The sequence below is a fragment of the Schistocerca americana genome, chromosome X (assembly GCF_021461395.2).
Source record: "Schistocerca americana isolate TAMUIC-IGC-003095 chromosome X, iqSchAmer2.1, whole genome shotgun sequence".
Lineage (NCBI taxonomy): Eukaryota > Metazoa > Arthropoda > Insecta > Orthoptera > Acrididae > Schistocerca > Schistocerca americana.
This window is the reverse complement of record NC_060130.1, coordinates 601,560,115-601,583,036: the sequence shown is the minus strand read 5'-3', so window position 1 is coordinate 601,583,036 and position 22,922 is coordinate 601,560,115. Positions and strand designations below refer to the sequence as shown.

General features: G+C 43.4%; 1 protein-coding gene across 1 annotated transcript in view; it reads left to right on the top strand.

Moving 5' to 3' along the window:
- LOC124555689 (homeotic protein female sterile) overlaps positions 1–22,922 on the top strand; it is a 575,063-nt gene that overhangs the window by 381,475 nt on the left and 170,666 nt on the right. Inside the window, exon 3 of the mRNA XM_047129691.1 lies at positions 20,644–20,746. The gene's annotated coding sequence lies outside the window, so the exon portion shown is untranslated. The remainder of the gene's footprint in view (positions 1–20,643; positions 20,747–22,922) is intronic.

Here is a 22,922-nt window from a genome sequence, read left to right as displayed (position 1 = left end):
ACGCAATTCTGTTCCACAATTAATATCCTTGACTCTTTCATCTACCAAGATGATAAAGCAAGTTTGATTTTTGAAATGGAGAGGTATACTTTTCTTAACACAATTCGAAAGCTTTCGAAAAGACGAGCACAGTAACAGTGAAATAGCGCTTGTTAACCTTGGTGTCTAAACTTCTCACGAAAGCGTCAGTAATATGTTAAAATTGAGAAGTGTGGTGGCTGCAGTCTAATTTTGCGTTGTAATTACCGCTAAGTGGGGCTCTCGTGCTTACTCTGTGTCACTATACACAAGAAGATAGGCCAATACTACGAAGTTAAATCATAGTACCTGTTGGCTCCACGCGACGGATAATTTGGTAGTTCAATTTTTTGTAAACTGGTCTTACCTAAAAGTTTTTCAGATATGTGATCCGAGTAATGTCCTGACAACTCTTACAAGTGCCTTGGCCATTGGGCACTGGCGAACCGGATAAACCCTATACCTTCGCATTGCTGTTTTTTTTTTTTAATTTTTTTTACAGTGAATATATACAAGTAGCATACGTAAACTCTCCTTGTTGGTGTACATGTCTGCAGGCAAACAAGGGGCTACGAATGAGGTGTCAGATGATAAAACGTCTCGCTAATTCTGTTGAGCGTACAAGTAAAACATCATAAATCTCTGAAGCCTGACGTGAGGATCCCAACTGCTTTGCCTCTAAAGTGGAAGACGTTATTCAATCCTTTTTCTAAATGTTTCATCGCCATCATTTATAAGCTTTTCAAAAGTTTTGGAATTTCGTTAAGAAAAGTGTACCGTTCCACTATAAAAATTGTTGGGTTTTGTTCTCTTGGTAAATACAGGAGTAAGGTTTATCAAGTGTGTAACAAAATTACGCACCTCTCTTCGTAATATCATTTATAGAAAGCATCGTTTCGGTGTCTTGAACAGTTCACAAAATAAAATAGTTCTTACACCTTTCGCGACTGACCCTCGGTAACTCGGATATCTATGATATATTATTAGTTCGTTCGTAGTGGATTTTACTTAATTTATGTTCTAATCTACAACTAATCATAAGAATATCATTTGATAACTGCAATTCATTTTAATATTGCTCGTCAAATGTATACTCCATTAACGTACAACTTTTTTCTCAGAAGAGCTACAGATTGCGCAGCTTTTTGGAATCACAGTAGGTTGATTCCATATGTAACTTTTTGGTCCAAAATGAGAGTAAAATTCGTCTTTCTCAGTAATGTTCTGCATCCGACTTCGGACTCAAATTACGATATATTGTACCATTGCTAGCTGTGGGCAAGTAAGAAACCTCAACGCAGTAAGTTCACAAATGAGTGGTGGATGTTTCCTCAGCATTCAAGGTTGAAATACAATAGACAAAGAAAAATAACATTGCTATTCTGTTCGTTTGCTCGGTAAGTTCAATGGCAGTGTGCTATCTCCTTGAAGTCCGCTTGCTTTACATGCACTTATTAGTCGACAACAATATTGTTGCACCTGGCAGTGAGGGCGCTTCGGTCGGCTTATCGTGAGCTTTTATCGTAATATTTCACGAGGACACGCTGGGCCACTTCATACTATTTACACAGCTCTCTGGAAATCGTTCGTAATGCGAACTGCTCCCCTTAGTCACCACTGTACTTCTGTACTGTGTCGTCACTGCGTGTTCCCGATAACGCTCACGGGAGGCAAAGTGCAATAATACTGTGGCCAGGTAGTAGGCGCAGCGTGTTTTGATTTTACAGTAAGCGAGGACGTTTACAGCAATCGTAAAACTGTGCGACGTTTTGGTACGTACTTTATTGCTGCCGACACGCACCGGTTCGGCGTTCGGCGTAGCGGCGATGGTCGATCAGTTAGTTACCTTCGTGGCGTTTACTTTTCTGAAACTGCGCCACTCGGCATTTTGCATTGTTTATCATGGATTTACTTCGTAATTTTTACAAATACACTCGGGTGCTGCCAGCAGTTGCTGTTCGAGTTGCGTTTGAGGTAAGCTTCTTTGGCCCATTTCTGTTCGTTCTCGTATGCTGTCTTTGTATCCAAACTTGCATCATTGTAGCTTCATTTGCGTAATTCATTGGGAAATATGATGCCAACAGCAATCCTTTACATGATCTGCATTTTCATTAAATTTAGAATAAAGTGAAGAATCCAGGTTCGACTCCCATTGATGTGAATGAGTTTACCTTGTTGAATTGACGGTAACCGGATGCACTCATATTGTAAGACCGATTAAAGTTCGGAACAATGACAACGATGAGAGTAATGGGCCGATTGCAATCAATGCCGCCGTTGAGAGATGAAAATACGGCAGCTGTCAGGTCAGGATCGTGTCAACTTCAGGGCTTAATTGCGGTGTTCGTATTTTGGCTATTAAATAAGCGCTTCTTGGCGTTTCAGCTAGGATCGAAGCCCAGATGTGGACGCAATTTCCCTGCACGTACACACTCGAAGGTCTTGCTTAACGTCGGCGCGATATCTCGGCGTCACGCGGGAAAACTTCTGACGTGGCATTAGTATATCCGAAATGGTTCACATAGCTCTAAGCACTATGGGACCTAACCACTGAAGTCATCAGTCCCCTCGACTTAGAACTACTTAAACCTAACTAACCTAAGGATATCACACACATCTATGCCCGAGGCAGGATTCGAAACTGCGACCGTAGCAACAGCGAGAATATCCTCGATATATCGACAAGACCACTAGGCGATTTAGCATGCTTAAGCGCTGTTGAACTCACTGTCTTCCATGTCGTAGTATTCGACGTATCTATAGTCACTGATCCACTCTGCACTCCAGAAAACTGCTATTGCGTGGGGTTACTACGACGAGACGCAAACCCATTCACTACAACAAAAACAAGTGAATTATCGCTCGCAAATGCTGGCTCTGTCCGTTCTGGGAAGTTCTCTACCGGCACACCATTTCGAGATGACAGAGGAACCGCTCCAAACCGGCTGTCTCGTGCTTCCTACGATAAAACACAACTGTAGCACAATACTAGATATTGGCGCTAGACTCCGCTCCACCCATGCAACATGTCTACACATACTGCCTGCGTAAGCGACCATGTTAAAGGAGGAAGCCCGTCATGACGATAAAACGAGACCAGCGAAAGTATACCTTTGCTACAATGACGCTCACTATTTTACATCTGACACGTCGGGTGTTCATACAGTAAGTTATACATGTCGTACCACGTTGAGACCGTTACCCAATAAGATCATGTATTGTCAGAAGCATGTACATGTTCCGGGTGTCCTGTAGACACAATTCTGCTGCGGTAAGGATAACAGGCGCATCAGTGCGTGCAAGTGAAATGACGCGGAAACTGGAAACGTACTCCTTAGTTGAAATACGTGAGACGGTACGACTCTTACGGTAAAACATCTAAATTGCACACAGATTCACCATGAAATTCTGGCAGTATTTGGATCAAATACCATGTCGCGTCCACCTGAGAGATGGTGCCAAGAATTTGACGAAGATCGCATAGTTGTGATCATACTGACTGGCTGTTCAGTCCAGCTCCTCCACCAAGCGATTTCCATCTTTTCAGCAAGGTCAAAGGACTTCTGAGCGTGAAGAGATTTTCCAACGATGAGGACGTTAACACAGCGGTTACCGAATGGCAGCGTGACAAAGGAGCAGATTTCTATCGTCCAGAAACTGAACGATTGTTGAAACCTTTCGACCATTGTTTACAGAGAATTTATGACTATACTGAGGAATACTGTCACGTACATCTGTGTCACTCTGGAGTGTCGTGCAGCACTCAAATGGCTCTAAGCACTATGGGACTTAGCATCTGAGGTCATCAGTCCCCTAGACTTAAACCTACTTAAACCTAACTAACCTAAGGATATCACACACATCCATGCCCGAGGCAGGATTCGAACCTGCGACCGTAGCAGCAGCGCGGTCCCGGATTGAAGCGCCTGGAACCGTTCGGCCACAACGCCCGGCGTAGTGCAGCACTCAGTAGAAGTTACTTGGCCTGTCGCGATAATGTGTAACTTACTTTTTGAGTCTCCTCATGCAGTAGATTTGAAAACAAATTTAGCAACTTGCAATTTTCTTTAACGGCGTTGCAACATAATTCTCAATAAAATCACTAATATCAGGTGGATCATCAAACCGAAATTTAGTGCTTGATATTTATCAGTCGTCAATACAGTATAAATCAACGATTTCGCTGGAAACTGAGTTAACGGCTGAGCCCTAAACGCGTGACGTCATACTCGAGCTGTAAGAACTTGTTTTCTAAATGGCGTTGATTAAAGCTACTGATATTGGACGTTGCCTTTGACCTGTGACGTATTTTTGTCACGTGACGTCATAAGTGCACAATCAGAGATAGTACAGAACTCTGAAAATATTGATTTCGTTTTATATTAGTTTTTGGAATTTAGGTTGTGGTGATCTGCGGCGTAGCCTTAGGTTAGGTTGAAATGTGACATTTTAGTTGTAACTCCGTGACGCCAAAGAACGTGATGCTCCAAAATAACTATAATTTCTGTAATATCATATTTAAGGCACACTGGATTTCACGAGTAGTTTTTCTACCATTTTGATGGCGTCATGGGTCAAAACACAGATTATATTGAGAGGTTCAATATTTCCAAGTGCACCGTACTACTACTGGTATAGCCATGGTGTCACCTATTTTGTAAACGTTTAATCTCCTAGAATCCCATTGCTCTCCTTAGTAACAGTATGGATACATACGTTTCTTAGCTGTTGAATATGGATGAGAAGACAGCTTACAAACCTTCACCAATTAGGATGAAGCTGTGTTCGCAATAAACTGCCCAGATTAGAGTTTTAGGACGGCGCGATATTACGGACTATCAAGTTGAATGAAACAAATCCAACTCGGTTACTTAAAAAACAAAAAAACAAAAAAAACTACTACTCTGGAGAGCAAATGGATACTTAACTCAGGTTATTAATAAACATGTATCCATATAACGAAAATAGTTCATTGTTAATAATGCCTCCTCTATGCGAAATAGAGAAATTTTTTGGGCGAATATGGAGTCTGTACGCGAATTCCATCGACAAAACTTTGATGATTGCTCTGAGATATTTTCTGAGTACTTTGGTGTAAGGGGTAGTTTGTCGTCAGTGGCTCGTTGCAGGGTAATAATGTAATTATGATTTATTCTGTTTATTTCCCCAATTACTTTTGTTCCACGTGGATGTCGTCGCCGCAGAAACATTTCAGCATAACGTCGTTGTTTCGCTCATCCATTGTATTTAGTGAAACCACACATGAGGTGCTTATCGGCCAACTCTTCATCAGTAAACCTATCCATGTTGCTGTGTATCGCTGTTAACATTCAACAAACACATCCCCAAAAACAACCTTGAGACAGAACTGAGCAGTACTGAATGTATGTTCGGTGGCGAAAAATAAAGTTTGCATAACTGTTGTCAACAGCAAGCACGGTGATTAAATGGAACAAGTTAGTTTCCACACAAAGCGCATACCGTAGACATTTACACTGTTCTGCAGATGTCTTCATTGCAATATAGATACAGGCATAAATAGGGACAAGAAATCATACGGAATGCAATTACTCTGTTGTGAGAAACCTACGACTGAGTGTCACTAGTATCAAAATACTCAGAAAACATCTCTTAACAACCTCTGAAATTTTCTAGGTTGAATTCTAGTTCACACTGTAGTGCTACACGTTGCCCGAACTTCAATGAGAGATACTTCTAACAGTTTCCACAATGGAACTCCGTCACGAAATCTGGAAGAAAATACATAGTTTCTGGTCGTATGTAAAGTATACCAGGGGAAAGATGCAATCAATACTTTAAATGCTGAAAGAAATAGTAATATTACCGACGACAGCACCACTAAAGCGCAATTAATACACACTGTTTTCCGAAACGCCTGCACCAAGAAAGATACAAGTATCTGTTCCAGAACTCTAATGAGGAACAGCTGCCATGATGAGTAACACGGAAGTAGATATCTTCGGTGTAGCGAAGCAACTCGAATAACTTAATAAAGGCAAGGTCCTCCAGTCGGGTCCGCAGCTCGTGGTCGTCCGGTAGCGTTCTCGCTTCCCACGCCCGGGTTCCCGGGTTCGATTCCCGGCGGGGTCAGGGATTTTCTCTGCCTCGTGATGACTGGGTGTTGTGTGATGTAGTTAGGTCAGTTAGGTTTAAGTAGTTCTAAGTTCTAGGGGACTAATGACCATAGAGGTTAAGTCCCATAGTGCTCAGAGCCATTTGAACCACTTTTTTGTAGCAGAATTTTGGGACCTACACTGTGTTCCATCACCATGAAATACCTTGAAGAAAACGATCTGTCGACACACAACCAACACGGATTCAGAAAATATCGTTCTTGTGAAACACAACTAGTCTTTATTTTCACGAAATAATGATTGATATCGACAGGGGATGTCGTATTGATTCCATATTTTTAGATTTCCAGAAGGCTTTTGGTACCGTTCCTCATTTCTCCACTTCTAATCAAATTTTGTGCTTATCGAGTATCGTCGCAGTTGTCTAACTCGATTCGTGATTTCCCCTAAGAAGCGCAGTAACTGACGGAAAGTCATCGAGTAAAACAGAAGTGAAACCTGGAGTTCGCCAAGGAAGTGTTGTAGACCCTCTGCGGTCACTGATCCATATAAACGATTTAGGAGATAATATGAGCAGCTCTCTTAGGTTGTTTGCAGATGTTGTTGTCGTTTATCGTCCAGTAGGAGAGTGTGTTGTACCTAGATGATAGTGTACCTAGAAATACTTGACGTTTTTTGGTCGGTACTTCAGTCTAGTGACTGATACAGAATCACATGGAGGGATGCGCACTAGAGACCCCAATAGAAGTTGCTGCCATTTGCTGCAATTTCTGTTACAATTTTTGTTTTTCTGAGACATGAGGTTATGTTTTGTGCAGCATTTATAAATATTTCGCGTTGTACACATCTAAATACTGTTCGTAAGGTAGTTGCAGTACATTGTTCATTATTCAGTTGCGTGAATCAGAAAAAGATCTATTATCATGGAACTTCTCAGAGTTGCAAATGAGTGGAGTTTCTTTAATGTCTTAAGTTTTACCTGTCTTCACAATGCAAATCTGTGCCAGTTGGCAACAGCTTCTATTTAAAAGTGTATTTAACTCGTAACTGGTTTTTGATAATACTTTGCTTAATTTGATTTCACTTAGTAATTATTGGGGTGTAGTAGAGTAATAATATAACAGGAAACAATTAAAAGCAGCACCGGAAATATTTTCTTGACTGCAGCACTTTTAAATTACAATCGAATACTTGTTCCTTAGGTGCATGTCTATGATGTGCCTTGGAACATATTTTCCCAATCGCGAAAATTTTAATGTTCTGGAATTCATTTTTGTACTTTCTTAAATAGGCAGTAGCACTTAAAAAGTTAATGCCATGATTTAAAAATTGTATACGAAAATATATTAAACTTCTGTTAGAGCTGGCTAGAGACGAATGTCTGAAAACGTACCAACCCTAAACTCATCAGAGCATCAATATAAATTACAAAATTAATTACAAGAGATATAAGTGGTAAGAAAAGCGCAATTAGTCGTGAGCAATAAAAATGAGGTTCTCCACATTAGTAGTAGAAAAAATTCCTCTAAAATTTGGTTTCACAGCAGAACCAAACAAATTTAAAAGGTTCAAATGGTTCAAATGGCTCTCAGAACTATGGGACTTAACATCTGTGGTCATCAGTCCCCTAGAACTTAGAAGTACTTAAACCGAACTAACCTAAGGACATCACACACATCCATGCCCGAGGCAGGATTCGAACCTGCTACCGTAGCGGTCACGCGGTTCCACACTGAAGCAAATAGAACCGAACGGCCACACCGGCCGGCAAATTTAAAGGGGTTCGATGTAAAAAAATACTTCGAGATGACAGTTACGAACAATTTAAATTGCAATCATCGTATAGGAAGTGTAGTGGGGAAAGAGAAACAAAGACTGCATCTCATTGGCAGAATACTTCGAAGGTGCGATATATCTACAAAGAGACTAAAAACACTAGGCTTGTCTTCCAGATTACTGCTGCGTGGTAAGGGGTCCTCGCTGTGTAAGACTGGTGGTTGATACAGAATAGTTCAAAGAAGTACATATCGTTTTGTATTAGCGCGAGGTAGGCGAGAGAACGTCACAGATGTTATAAGCAACTTGAGGTGGTAGTCATTAGAACAAAAGCGTTTTTCGTCACAGCGATATCTTTTCACAAATATCAATCACAAACTTTTTCCTCTGAATGAGAGATTACTTCGTTGGCCATCACAATCAATAGTAATCAAAGTTAGCTCGAAGAGCTTCTCCCACTTTCACTTTTACCACGCGCAAGCCGGCCGATGTGGCCGAGCGGTTCTAGGCGCTTCAGTCTGGAACCACGCGGCTGCTACGGTCGCAGGTTCGAATCTTGCCTCGGGCATGGATGTGTGTGATGTTCTTAAGTTAGTTAGGTTTACGTAGTTCTAAGTTTAGGGGACTGATGACCTCAGATGTTTAGTCCCATAGTGTTTAGTGCCATTTGAACCACGTGCTAACCGAGAGTTGAACGGTCGAAACATAGATTGACAGTGGTTCTGCGAACCCTTTACCAAACACATAAGAGATAATTACAGAGTAATCACGTAGATGTAGGTTTATAACACTGCGCTAAATGCCAAATGAACTGCTGCGGCGCCGGCAGCGGTGGTCTAGCGGTTCAGGCGCTCAGTCCGGAACCGCGGGACTGCTACGGTCGCAGGTTCGAATCCTGCCTCGGGCATGGATGTGTGTGATGTCCTTAGGTTCGTTAGGTTTAAGTAGTTCTAAGTTCCAGGGGACTGATGACCATAGATGTTAAGTCCCATAGTGCTCAGAGCCATTTGAACCATTTTTTTTTCTTTTTTGAACTGCTGCGGAAGCAAAGGGAACTTCACAGCAAACATAAACATAGCCAAAGCCTTGCAGACAAACAAAAATGTAGTGTGAGGAGGGCTATGCGAGAGGCGTTCAATGAATTCGAAAGTAAAGTTCTATGTACTGACTTGGCATAAAATCCTAAGAAATTTTGGTATTATGTCAAAGCAGTAGGTGAATCAAAACAAAATGTCCAGACACTCTGCGACCAAAATGGTACTGAAACAGAGGATGACAGACTAAAGGCCGAAATACTAAATGTCTTTTTCCAAAGCTGTTTCACAGATAAAGACTGCACTGTAGTTCCTTCTCTAGATTGTCGCACAGATGACAAAATGGTAGATATCGAAATAGATGACAGAGGGATAGAGAAACAATTAAAATCGCTCAAAAGAGGAAAGGCCGCTGGACCTGATGGGACACCAGTTCGATTTTACACAGAGTATGCGAAGGAACTTGCCCCCCTTCTTGCAGCGGTGTGCCGTAGGTCTCTAGAAGAGCGTAGCGTTCCAAAGGATTGGAAAAGGGCACAGGTCTTCCCCTTTTCAAGAAGGGACGTCGAACAGATGTGCAGAACTATAGACCTATATCTCTAACGTCGATCAGTTGTAGAATTTTGGAACACGTATTATGTTCGAGTATAATGACTTTTCTGGAGACTAGAAATTTCCTCTGTAGGAATCAGCATGGGTTTCGAAAAAGACGGTCGTGTGAAACCCAGCTCGCGCTATGCGTCCAGGAGACTCAGAGGGCCATAGGCACGGGTTCCCAGGTAGATGCCGTGTTTCTTGACTTCCGCAAGGCGGTCGATACAGTTCCCCAAAGTCGTTTAATGGACAAAGTAAGAGCATATGGACTATCAGACCAATTGTGTGATTGAAGAGTTCCGAGATAACAGAACGCATCATGTCATTCTCAATGGAGAGAAATCTTCCGAAGTAAGAGTGATTTCAGGTGTGCCGCAGGGGAGTGTCATAGGACCATTGTTATTCACAATATACATATATGACCTTGTGGATGACATAGGAAGTTCACTGAGGCTTTCTGCAGATGATGCTGTGGTGTATCGAGAGGTTGTAACAATGGAAAATTGTACTGAAATGCAGGAGGATCTGCAGCGAATTGACGCATGCTGCAGGGAATGGCAATTGAATCTCAATGTAGACAAGTGTAGTGTGCTGCGAATACATAGAAAGATAGATCCCTTATCATTTAGCTACAAAATAGCAGGTCAGCAACTGGAAGCAGTTAATTCCATAAATTATCTGGGAGTACGCATTAGGAGTGATTTAAAATGGAATGATCATATAAAGTTGATCGTCGGTAAAGCAGATGCCAGACTGAGATTCATTGGAAGAATCCTAAGGAAATGCAATCCGAAAACAAAGGAAGTAGGTTACAGTGCGCTTGTTCGCCCACTGCTTGAATACTGCTCAGCAGTGTGGGATCCGTACCAGATAGGGTTGATAGAAGAGATAGAGAAGATCCAACGGAGAGCAGCGCACTTCGTTACAGGATCATTTACTAACCGCGAAAGCGTTACGGAGATGATAGATAAACTCCAGTGGAAGACTTTGCAGGAGAGACGCTCAGTAGCTCGGTACGGGCTTTTGTTAAAGTTTCGAGAACATACCTTCACCGAAGAGTCAAGCAGTATATTGCTCACTCCTACGTATATCTCGCGAAGAGACCAAGTGGATAAAATCAGAGAGATTAGAGCCCACACAGAAGCATACCGGCAATCCTTCTTTCCACGAACAATACGAGACTGGAATAGAAGGGAGAACCGATAGAGGTACTCAAGGTACCCTCCGCCACACACCGTCAGGTGGCTTGCGGAGTATGGATGTAGATGTAGAAAAGTGGTTGCTCACCATTTTGTTGCGTATCTTACAAGCAGTGAGGAGACAACGAGTAGTGTTACGAAGAGTGCGGCAGCCGGTGTATTTGGATAAGCTGGTGGCAGCGCTTCGTGGTCAGAGGCGGGCTTTCCCTGGCCGGGGGCGGTAGTGAGAGCGCCGCAGAACCGCGCCGTCCTTGTCCGAGGTGTCTCCTTCCCATCCGCGGCCTCGCACCCGCGTTAAACGGAGTACCGTTTTCTCCCAGCGCAGGGAGCTCGGGAAGCAGCACAGCGGAGTCACCCACGAAATGAAAGACAAACAATACAATATCCGCCTTACAGTTTGTAGCGCAGGATACCTTTGGTACAATTGTTTTTCCCCCTTTCCGTAATTTCTCGGATTTTCTCGTCGCGGTCATTTTGAGATAAGTGTGTGGGAAGAAGTAATATACAGGGTGTTACAAAAAGGTACGGCCAAACTTTCAGGAAACATTCCTCACACACAAAGAAAGAAAATATTTTATGTGGATGTGTGTCCGGAAACGCATACTTTCCATGTTAGAGCTCATTTTATTACTTCTCTTCAAATCACATTAATCATGGAATGGAAACACACAGCAACAGAACGTACCAGCGTGACTTCAAACACTTTGTTACAGGAAATGTTCAAAATGTCCTCCGTCGCATGGAATCCCTGATGCGCTGATGGAGCCCTGGAGAATGGCGTATTGTATCACAGCTGTCCAAAATACGAGCACAAAGAGTCTCTACATTTGGTACCGGGGTTGCGTAGACAAGAGCTTTCAAATGCCCCGATAAATGAAAGTCAAGATGGTTGAGGTCTGGAGGGCGTGGAGGCTATGGAATTGGTCCGCCTCTACCAATCCATCGGTCCCCGGATCTGTTGTTGAGAAGGGTTCGAACACTTTGACTGAAATGTGCGGGAGCTCCATCGTGCATGAACCACATGTTGTGTAGTACTTGTAAAGGCACATGTTCTAGCTGCACAGGTAGAGTATCCCTTATGAAATCATGATAACGTGCTCCATTGAGCGTAGTTGGTCGAAACTAAAATGAGCTCTAACATGGAAATTAAGCGTTTCCGGACACACATCCACATATCATGTTTTCTTTATTTGTGTGTGAGGAATGTTTCCTGAAAGTTTGGCCGTACCTTTTTGTAACACCCTGTACATTGCCCGACCCTACTTGGAACATACGTTCTCGAAATTAACACTGCAAGCCCTTAGTGTTGCATGATGCCTCCTCTGTAGCGTCTGCTACCGGAGCATGTTCAGCGTCTAAAAAGTAATGCTTCAGAGATTTATATTCTCTTCTCGGCATCGGTTGAGATATTAGGATACATTTCATGTATTTTCTCGGGAGACTTTTCCGCTTCACTAACGCAAGTTGCAACCCTCTACCGCTAGAGGACTCCGAATGTTGTGTGTGACGTGGCGGAGTGTAACGTAACTATGTCGGTGCGTGAGAGAGCCTCAGAAAACCGAAAGCACGAAATCGAAGAGTTCGTACACACATGGGACGCCCTCTCCTTCAGCACCACAATGGTAGACCACACAAGAGCGCTGCGACACCTGCAACAATCCGACGCCTTGGGTTCACTGTCATCAATCGTCCTCTATATGGTCCCGACTTGGCCCCCATCCAATAATACTATAGATGTTTATATCAGTGAAAACAAGAACTTTCGAATTTTATTCGTATACCATGGTTGAAGTCCACGTTAAACTGTAGTTCTTAAAACTGGGTGGGTAAAGCAGTTCAAACTTCAGGGTACTAAAAGGAATCCGATAAATTTTCGGTTTACGATAAATCGCACAAATCTAAGGGCTGTCAATTCGACTAAATACCTAGGAATTACAATTACGAGCAACTTAAATAGGAAAGACCACATAGATAATATTGTGGGGAAGGTGAAACAAAGACTGCGCTTTGTTGGCAGAACACTTAGAAGATACGACAAACCCACTAAAAAGACAGCCTACATTACACTTGTCCGTCCTCTGCTGGAATATTGCTGCGCGGTGTGGGAGTCTTACCAGGTAGGATTGACGGAGGACATCGAATAAGTGCAAAGAAGGGCAGCTCGTTTCGTGTTATCGCGCAATATGGGTGAGATTGTCACTGATATGATACGCAATTTGCGGTGGCAGTCACTGAAACAAAGGCGATTTTCTTTGCGGCGAGATCTATTTACGAAATTTCAATCACCAGCTTTCTCTTCCGAATGCGAAAATATTTTGTTGACACGCACCTACGTAGGGATAAATGATCATCATAATAAAACATAAGAAATCAGAGCTCGAACGGAAAGATTTAGGTGTTTCATTTTCCTACGCGCCATTAGAGAGTGGAATGGTAGAGTAGTAGCAGTAGTAGTAGTAGTAGTAGTAGTAGTAGTACGAAAATGGGTAGACGAACCCTCTGCCAGACACTTAAGTGTGAATTTGCAGAGTAACCATGTAGATGTAGAGAGAAGGCAAAGGCGTAACACTTGAAATATGCCATCGTGGTGTTCGAACCGACATTCCCTTTGAAGGAGGGTTTACCTTTTAGCAAGATGTTCGCCTGTTCGCGTAATAATATTTGCCAAAATTCTCGTTTAGCTTCCTTGAACCTACTGTGTGGTTTTGAGCATTTAATGACTTCATTACTGCCAGCAGCCTATGATACACGAGGCCGCTTTTGCGAGACCGCGGAAAGTACTGTCTGCTCCTCGATCAACTAGGATGTTGATGATCAACTGGAAGAGATTACAGCGCGCGCGCACGTGGGCGTGGTGCTGGCCTGCCTCGGACTGCCTGGTCTTCAGATTCGTCTGTTCATTTCATTCTTCGTAGTGTCACAGCCTGCTTCTGTGAGTTCTTTTCAAACTGAAAGATCGTTTTCGCGTTTATTTGGACGAAATTCCTACTCAGAGATAATGCACATTCGTAAAAACTGGATGAAACCGATACGGGTGAATTCTTGACACTCCTTTTTCGTAGAAGAACGCTCGCAGAGCCTTTGTGCCCATCGTTTCTGGAATGTTTATATTTCAGTCTGACAAGGGATCATCAGACCTGTCAATCACCGATTTTGATGACTCTTGCGCATGTTGCAGAGAGACCAGTGCTGACTAGAGGCTTTTTATGCAACTGACCGTGCCGCGTGCGATTAGCCGGCGGTCTCAGGCGCTGCAGTCATGGACTGTGTGGCTGGTCCCGGCGGAGGTTCGAGTCCTCCCTCGGGCATGGGTGTATGTGGTTGTCCTTAGGATAATTTAGGTTAAGTAGTGTGTAATCTTAGGGACTGATGGCCTTAGCAGTTAAGTCCCATAAGATTTCACACACATTTGAACTTTTGATAAGAATGGGATACTGGTGACGTTAATATCTACAGCTGCGTCCCTTCGTAAGGCACCGTTCTGTTAGGAAGCTAGTCAAAGTTAGTTACAAGCATTTCCTACACAGTTCCAAAGTGAATGTCATAATTATCACCAGTGTTTTAAGCAAGTAAAAAATGAAATAAATCACTTAATTTTTCAGCATCAAACAACGAAGAGAGCCCAACATAGCGGAGGAAGTTATTGTGTAGTAATCTTTGTGAAGTAAAATAAACGACTGCTCCACAAGAGGAGAGCAGTTTTCAACGACGACCACTATAACTGCACTATTATTTGACATTTCAGCTGGAATTACTCCCTAAGAAAATTTTCTAAAATGTTGCACATAACGCATGTTTTCAAGCAAGATGCGGCAGTGGTAGAGCGCTAGAGTGTAGCAATCTTTTGTTTCTTTCTAACTACAGTTTTTTTTCTAAATTCATTACAGGCGAATAAATAATGTTCGTTAAAGATATATTGGCCGAATGTTTCCCTACTACTCTAGTTAATGCTCGTTTTCCACCACCGATAAATTCGTTGTCGACAGAATACTGGAGATTGTTCACAATAAAACTATTATTTCCTTAACATTAACTAAATTTTCCGTCGGTCCTTAGCAGAACATGACAATAATATTAAAGAGGAAAACAATTTCTAATGTTCTGCAAAATTTTTCAGAACATTAGGAAGTGGTTTCCTCTTCAATATTATTCATCTCAGTACCCTAGTACAGTTAGCACTTTTATATGAAACTAGCATTCATTTCGCATGGTTCAGCTGCACAGAACATCGCCCTCTCAAATAGCAGTGCACTTAATCGCTTAATATGGTAAACATCGACCTCTGTCAGTCAGTACAATTGTTCAAAAATGGGTCAAATGGCTCTGAGCACTATGAGACTTAACCTCTAAGGTCATCAGTCCCCTAGAACTTAGAACTAGTTAAACCTAACTAACCCAAGGACATCACACACATCCATGCCCGAGGCAGGATTCGAACCTGCGATCGTAGCGGTCGCGCGGTTCCAGACTGTAGCGCCTAGAACCGCTCGGCCACCCCGGCCGGCAATACAGTTGTGTGCGTGAATGTTCCATTGTATTAGAGCGAATGACGAACGTATATTGTATGCCAGAGTGGAAGTTTATTGGCTGTACGGAACGTTTCGAGAACTTGTCTAGCGCCCGAATCCCCAACTACTTATATAAAAGTAAAAAGTAAGATAAGTGTGTCGGAAATGCTCGTACGTGCATAATAAAGTATCCTTTTTCAGGCCGCCGTGAATGTGATGGTCGTCCCACATGTGTACTTTATACTCAAAGGAATTAAACTGCTTAGAATACTGCCGTGATAATGGTGTGCTTTCTGCTATTAAGCCGAATTGTTGGCTCCATTTTTATGCGCAATAATACGTCGTTGCATGTCATCGAGTGTAGTTGGTATGTCCTTGTAGACATCGTCTGTCAACTTTACACAGAAAAATGTCTGCAGGCGTCAAATCCGAAGAACCGGCAAGCCAAGGTACAGGTCTTCTGCGACTAGTGCAACGGCTTGGAAAAAAAACATCCGTGAAGACATGCTGCAGTACCTCGAGCCCTATTGGCTGGACAGCCATCATGTTCGTACCTCGAGTTCCTCCTAGTCTGCAGAGGAATTTTTTCTGGCACCCGTGGAAAATGGTCTTTGATACTTGGGCGCGTTCAGTGTTCCGTCTATCAAAAACGTGCCTATGAGCTCATGGTTCACTATCCCAGCCGGCCGCGGTGGCCGAGCGGTTGGGTTTGGTTGTTTTGTGGAAGGAAACCAGACAGCGAGGTCATCGGTCTCATTGGATTAGGGAAGGATGGGGAAGGAAGTCGGCAGTGCCCTTTCAGAGGAACCATCCCGGCGTTTGCCTGGAGTGATTCAGGGAAATCACGGAAAACCTAAATCAGGATGGTCGGACGCGGGATTGAAGCGTCGCCCTCCCGAATGCGAGTCCTTAGGTTAGGTACGTTTAAGTTGTTTTAAGTCTAGGGGACTGATGACCTCAGAAGTTAAGTCCCATAGTGCTCAGAGCCATTTGAACCATTTTTTTCACTATCCCACACCACACGTTTACACTCCATGGGCGCTGATGTTCCACCTGATGAAGCCAACGAGGATTGTCAACAGTCTAATATTGCGTGTTTCGGCGGTTTTCCTGGCCATGATTGGTAAATGTAGCTTCATCATTAAATAAGATGCGTGATACATATGAAGAATCCTGTCTTAATGCCTATGTACTAAAGTTACCACGATTATCATAATCGTTACCATGCAGCTCATGACGGAGATAGTTGCATGGACGGAACCTATGTCGATGGAGACTGCGTGGGACACTTCCCTGACTCTTGCGACTTCCTCGTACGATAGCGCAGGACCTAACGTGCTTTCAGCTGCAACAACAGCAGCAACAATATTAATTACCCCCCTCTTCTGCCGTCACTTCTTTCCTTCTGTTAGATTGTGTAGGTGTTACACTACTACTTTCACGTAACTTGCTGAAGAGGTTTATAAATAATTGTGGAGATGGTTGACGTCTATTGGGATATCTTTTCACAAACACTGACACCGTACAAGAATGAACTGTATTCTTCCTACATTCCCCAAGCACCATGAGCATATCGGCTTTTTCTGTGTTGGTAAATCCCATCGTCCACTGACGATCTACTGTTAGGACTATCACGCGCTGGTTGACCAGTAAATCGCGGTGCACTCAAGGAATATACAAGCACACTGTAAGCAAACATAACAACATCGTGCCTAGGAACAACGCAGGCTAAATGGCAGTGGGTGTGGGTGTGGAAACATTTCAAAATACAATCTCGTAAACGACTCGCACTACAATACTGCAAGAAACATCGCTGACAGTATCATTCACCCTACTTTTAGTTTGTTAATGTCAGTAGCCACTTTTCCATTTAAAAGCGCGTATGTTAGCACAAAAATACTCTAAGTATTATTACAATGTGTTTATTGGCTAACAGAACGAGCCCCTGACTACCAATCCATTCTGCGAAATCCGCACATCAATAGCACTTTCCGTTTCCGCAATATTTGTGGTGCAAGTTTCAGGTGATTCACCCTGCATAGCCGGTCCGGCGGCCGGCACCCTCCACGCCGTTTGATGCTCATCTATTTTTGAGAGTTCACGCTGTTATTCCGTGAAATGCACATTGTCAGCGTTTTCCAGTTCTGGTGGATGAGAAAGCCAGCAAGATCGTAACAAATTGAGTATCGGACGCCAAGCTTTGTGCCGGCCGGTGTGGCCGAGCGGTTCCAGGCGCTTCAGTCTGGAACCGCGCGACCGCTGCGGTCGCAGGTTCAAATCTGCCTCGGGCACGGATTTATGTGATCTCCTTAGGTTAGTTAGGTTTAAGTAGTTAGTTCTAAATCTAGGGGACTGATGACCTCAGATGTTAAGTTCCATAATGCTGAGAGCCATTTTTTGAGCCAAGCCTTGTAACGGGCGCCGGGAATGTAACTCCACGAATTCATGAGACACGCCGGAAAGACCTGCGAGGTCATTCACTACAGTGACAGCTTTATTCGTGCAGAAATTCAGAGCAATGATTTTCCTGTTACCAAACAATTTATGGAGCCTCGTTATCTCATCCTTGTATGTTGAAGCAGACCCATCACTGTTCGTTCCTTACTGAATATATCAGTGTTAACACGTGCCGCTATCACAAGAATAATTTCATTAAGGAATGTGACGATCAATATCAGAAATCAAACATCTTTCGATGTGCAGGTTTTTTTTTTTTTACCTTTTTAAGTAGCCCAGAGCAAAATTGCAGTTTGGTGCAATTAATCCTTTTAAGTTAAATTATTGCTTGTTTAACAGGCTGAAGGAAGTTCTTTCAGCATTCCTTTACTATTGAGGAAGGTGTCCTCCCTCCGTTAATCCTCATTTCGTTGGCAAAATCGCATTCGCAACTCACACACACTACGTGGTCAAAAGTATCCGGACATCCCCAAAAACATACGTTTTTTATATTAGGTACATTGTCCTGCCACCTACTGCCAGGTACTCCATATCAGCGACCTCAGTAGTCATTAGGCATCGTGAGAGAGCAGAATGGGGCGCTCCGCGGAACTCAGGGACTTCAAACGTGGTCAGGTGATTGGGTGTCACTTGTCATACGCTGTACGTGAGATTTCCACACTCCTAAACATCCCTTGGTCTATTGTTTTCGGTGTGATAGTGAAGTGAAAACGTGAAGGGACAGGTACGGCACAGAAGCATACAGGCAGACCTCGTCTGTTGACTGACAGAGACCGCCGGCAGTTAAAGAGGGTCGTAATCTGTAAAAGGCAGACATCTATCCAGACCATCACACAGGAATTACAAACTGCATCAGGATGCTTCAAGTACTATGACAGTCAGGTGGGAGGTGAGAAAACTTGGATTTCATGGTCGAGCGGCTGCTCATAAGCCACACATGACGTATGAAGACAGCGGGTGGTGATAAAATCGCTGGCTTCATCAATTTTGCAAAGATGGCGTGGCGCCTTTCTTGATTTTACGCGAATATGCATTAAAAAGATTATTGACTCTCCTGGCGACGAACTGGGTTGAACCAAGCAGTTTTTCTGAAAAGAGTAAATAAAATCGGAGCAGTATATGGAGGAATATGCAGATGGGACCAATGTTTTCAGCTTATTTACAATTGTCGATTTTCGAAATACTTGAAAGTGCTCGATCGTTTATTGCTCAGAAAACACACATAAGGCAATTAGATGCACTGTGCCATCACGACAGTATAATTTAGTAGTCAATCGTTCCTTACCGTAATTAAGTAATTCCTCGGTTATGCAGCGTCCAGTCACATTAATCTATCCACCCGTCAAAAGCCTGAATAACCACCTTCTGCGGACAGCAGCGAAAAAAAAAAAAAATGTTCAAATGCGTGTGAAATCTTATGGGATTTAACTTCTAAGGTCATCAGTCCCTAAGCTTACACACTACTTAACCTAAATTATTCTAAGGACACACACACACACACACACACACACACACACACACACACACACACACACACACACACACCCATGCCCAGGGAGGTTTCGAACCTCCGCCGGGACCAGCCGCACAGTCCATGTCTGCAGTGCCATAGACCGCTCGGCTAATCCCACGCGTCTGGACCGCTGCGAGACGTTCAGCAAGAGTGTCAGGTTCTGGAAGATACCTACAGGAATGTGGAGCCATGCGGGTTCCAGTGTGGTGGCCAGCTGCGCTAGGTTTCTCTATTGCGGATCCATGGTGCATACAGCCCGAAAGAGGCGGTCCCACCGATCATAGGTTGAGTTTAAGTCCGGCGAGTCTGATGAGCAGGGGAGTACGGCAAACTCATCCAGGTGCTCTTCGAACCGCACACGTACATTGCCAGCTGAGAGACACGTTGCATTGTCCTGCTGGTAGACGCCATCGTGCCGAGAAAAAACAAACTGCATATAAGGGTGTCCATGGTCCCCAAGGCAAATACATACTTGAGTTGATCCCTTGTGCCTTCCAGAATAACGATATCGCCCAGGGAAAGTACGAAAACATTCCACAGACAATAACGCCCCTCCTCCGGCCTGGACCCTTCCGACGATTGTTGCAAGGCCGTCCACGCCAAAAAGCATGAAACGTGATTCATCTGAAAAGGTCGTCTGCCACCACTCAGCGGGCGTAAACTTACGATGCTGGCGTACAAGTGGCAACAGTCGTCGCTGAAGAACAGCGGTTTGCATGGGTGCACGAACCAGGCTCCTCTTGTGGACGCCCATAAACAACAACGTTCGGTGAACGGTCGTTACGTGTACACTGCTGGTAGCCCCTCGGTTCATCTGTGTGGTCAGTTGCTCAACAGATGCACGTCTCTTCGCCCGTACACATCTCCGCAAACGTTAATCTGAACATCAGATAAATCGCTCAGTTTCCCCGTTACAACAACGACTGTACCGTTTCACGGGTCCCCCCCTCCACTGCTAGTGCTGTCAACTGCCGTGTTCGAATGATTTTTGGACGTTGAAGTCGAACATAGGTGGTGGTCAAATTAACGTGACTTGACAACGTAGCTCACATATCAACTCCTCGATGCTCATAAATCACTCGTAGAATCTTAACAACTTTAATCACTTGGAATTAAACGTTCTTTATTCTACATTTACCACTAACTGATAGTTCTTGAGTCATTCAAATCCTCAAGTTAACTGTACACGATATCCAGAAAACTTCACGCCAACCCTCCTTTTCTTTGCGTCCTCCCGCTTTTCTCGAAATGTCCGTTACTGTGATATTACAGATTTTAATCTCTTTGAACATAGCATCAGTGCAGTATAAAATGTACATTTACAACACTAACTTACATATAAGTTTACGTATTTAAGGTAACATAGATAACATCAATGGAAAAAAAATAAAAATTCAACAAAAGAAAATTCCGCCACAGACATTTGTAAGCGTATTACGTTTGTTGCAGCGCTCGCGGCCAGCTGGGATCTCTAGTGAGCAGCTCTACACCGGGACCTCCCGGGCTTGTGGAGCCTATTCTCTGCTCGTCTGTCGTCATCGCGTCTCAGCAGGTCAGCTGATAACTTTTTCTTACCTTGGAGTGTCCCTAACAACGGTTTTTTTTGTGTAATTTCAGTTAAATTGTCTTGCCCTTCACGGACAAGGAATGATTGGCTGTTAGTGGTATGATGTTGTTGTTGTTATTGTTATCGTTATTGTTGCTGCTGCTGCTGCTGTTATTTCTGCTCTGTTTTTGCTAGGGGATGATGATGATGATGATGATGATGATGATGATGATGATGATGATGATAATAAATTACATGTGCCACTAAAGTGAAAACCCTCTTTGGTGAATAGTGGTTTGGGCGACGGAATTTTCAGTGTTTTTATGACAGAATGGCGAGTGAAAATTGTGTATTGTGAGGGTATTACGGGATGGGATTATGACATGAGAACTGGAAGCATGACCAGGTACACAGAAAAGAAAAGAAAAAGGAAGGAGTTATGTTGTGGGGAAGCGGTGGAGAATGTTGGGTTCTATCGCTAGAAGTCGGGCGTATTCGGAAATAAAACCGGTAACTTGCTACGAACCTCCGTCGATAGCCAAATAAAGTCATTTGCCAGTACTACCGCTGCAGATTAGACAGCGGTAGTATATCCCCACGAAACACTAAGAGTGACTTTTGATATGACTGTGGAGATTACACGGAACGTCAAATTTAAGCACATCAGAGGGCCTGTCATAAATGTTTATCGTTGGAGGACGTCGACAATTTAATTATAATGTTGGGATAAGTACTTAAATCATAGTTTTATATGCTAATTACATATATTTATTAATTCATCAATAACACACAAAAATATATTTTTAGACATTGACTGTATAACACCAACGAAAGAGCAACTTATTCAGAAAGGCAAACTTGGGTCGCCACCAGTGTATTGCTGGACAGTATTGTCTAAATCAAAGTTAAATTACTATCAAGCCAGCAGTTTAATTCAATCTTGATTTCTTCAAACACAAAAAAAAGGAAAAACAAGAATGTGAACTTAGGCGCATGAACGGTCGCCGGTTCCGTAAGTCGGTTCCTTTGACCATCCTCTCTTGCGGAGACGTGCGTCGATCAGCAGTGATGACCGTCGTGTTAACACGGTCAGGTCATTGTCCACATCTGTCATCGTCCGCTAAGATCTGCTGCTTGTCGCCCACGCCGCCAGGACCCAACGGTGTCGATGGGCCGAACAGACATGCTCTGGCGTTGACGTGCTGGTCCTTTACCCCCTTAAGCCTTCCCACTGGTTATGTGTGTGTGTGTGTGTGTGTGTGTGTGTGTGTGTGGGGGGGGGGGGGGGGGGGGGTGAGGGGTGTGTGTGTGGGGGGGGGGGGGGGGGGGTGTCGCCTTCTCGAGGCTGTACATAACTTAGAAATCCTAAATTAGGACCATGCCACAGATGGCCTGAATTTCAGAGAGTGTTGCGCAAAATGGATCATAAAAGTATGAAGTCAGAAGCGAGTTGTCTTGCGTCCTTACGAGAAGATAATGAACAAGTCACTGTTCATTTATGTACCAATCGAATTTTCTAAGGTAAGTTATTGGGTGAAATAAAGTCATTTAACTAATGGCAACTGTACAACAGAAACGAAATTCTTTGTAAATAAGAATACTTAATTAACAGCCACAATAAAGCCTGAAAAGAAAAATCATAGTGATCGGCACTCAAATGGTTCAAATGGCTCTGAGCACTATGGGACTTAATATCGGGGGTCATCAGTCCCCTAGAACTTAGAACTACTTAAACCTAAGTAACCTAAGGACATCACACACATCCATGCTCGAGACAGGATTCGAATCTGCGACCGTAGCAGTCGCGCGGCTCCGGACTGAAGCGCCTAGAACCGCTCGGTCACTGCGGCCGGTGATCTGTACTCACTTATTCACAGAGAGTCAGTCAGTCCTCCTCAGAATTAGTGCTGTCTGTTATCAGTATTGGTCACTAGCCCGTGAGTGATAAACTGCAACTTCATATGTTTGGTCCCTAGAATACATTCCTAAATGTCGATTCCTTTAAAGTTAATAAGAATCATGTCCTAGTACACCCAGTGCCAGCATAACATAATACACTTCACACCTGCGTCCATTATTATGACCGATTTTTTTTAATATCCATAGATCTCCATTCTGCGGTACCTTGGCCATATGCTACTTCATTCTTAACAACAACAAAAAAATCATGTCTGTCAGTCTA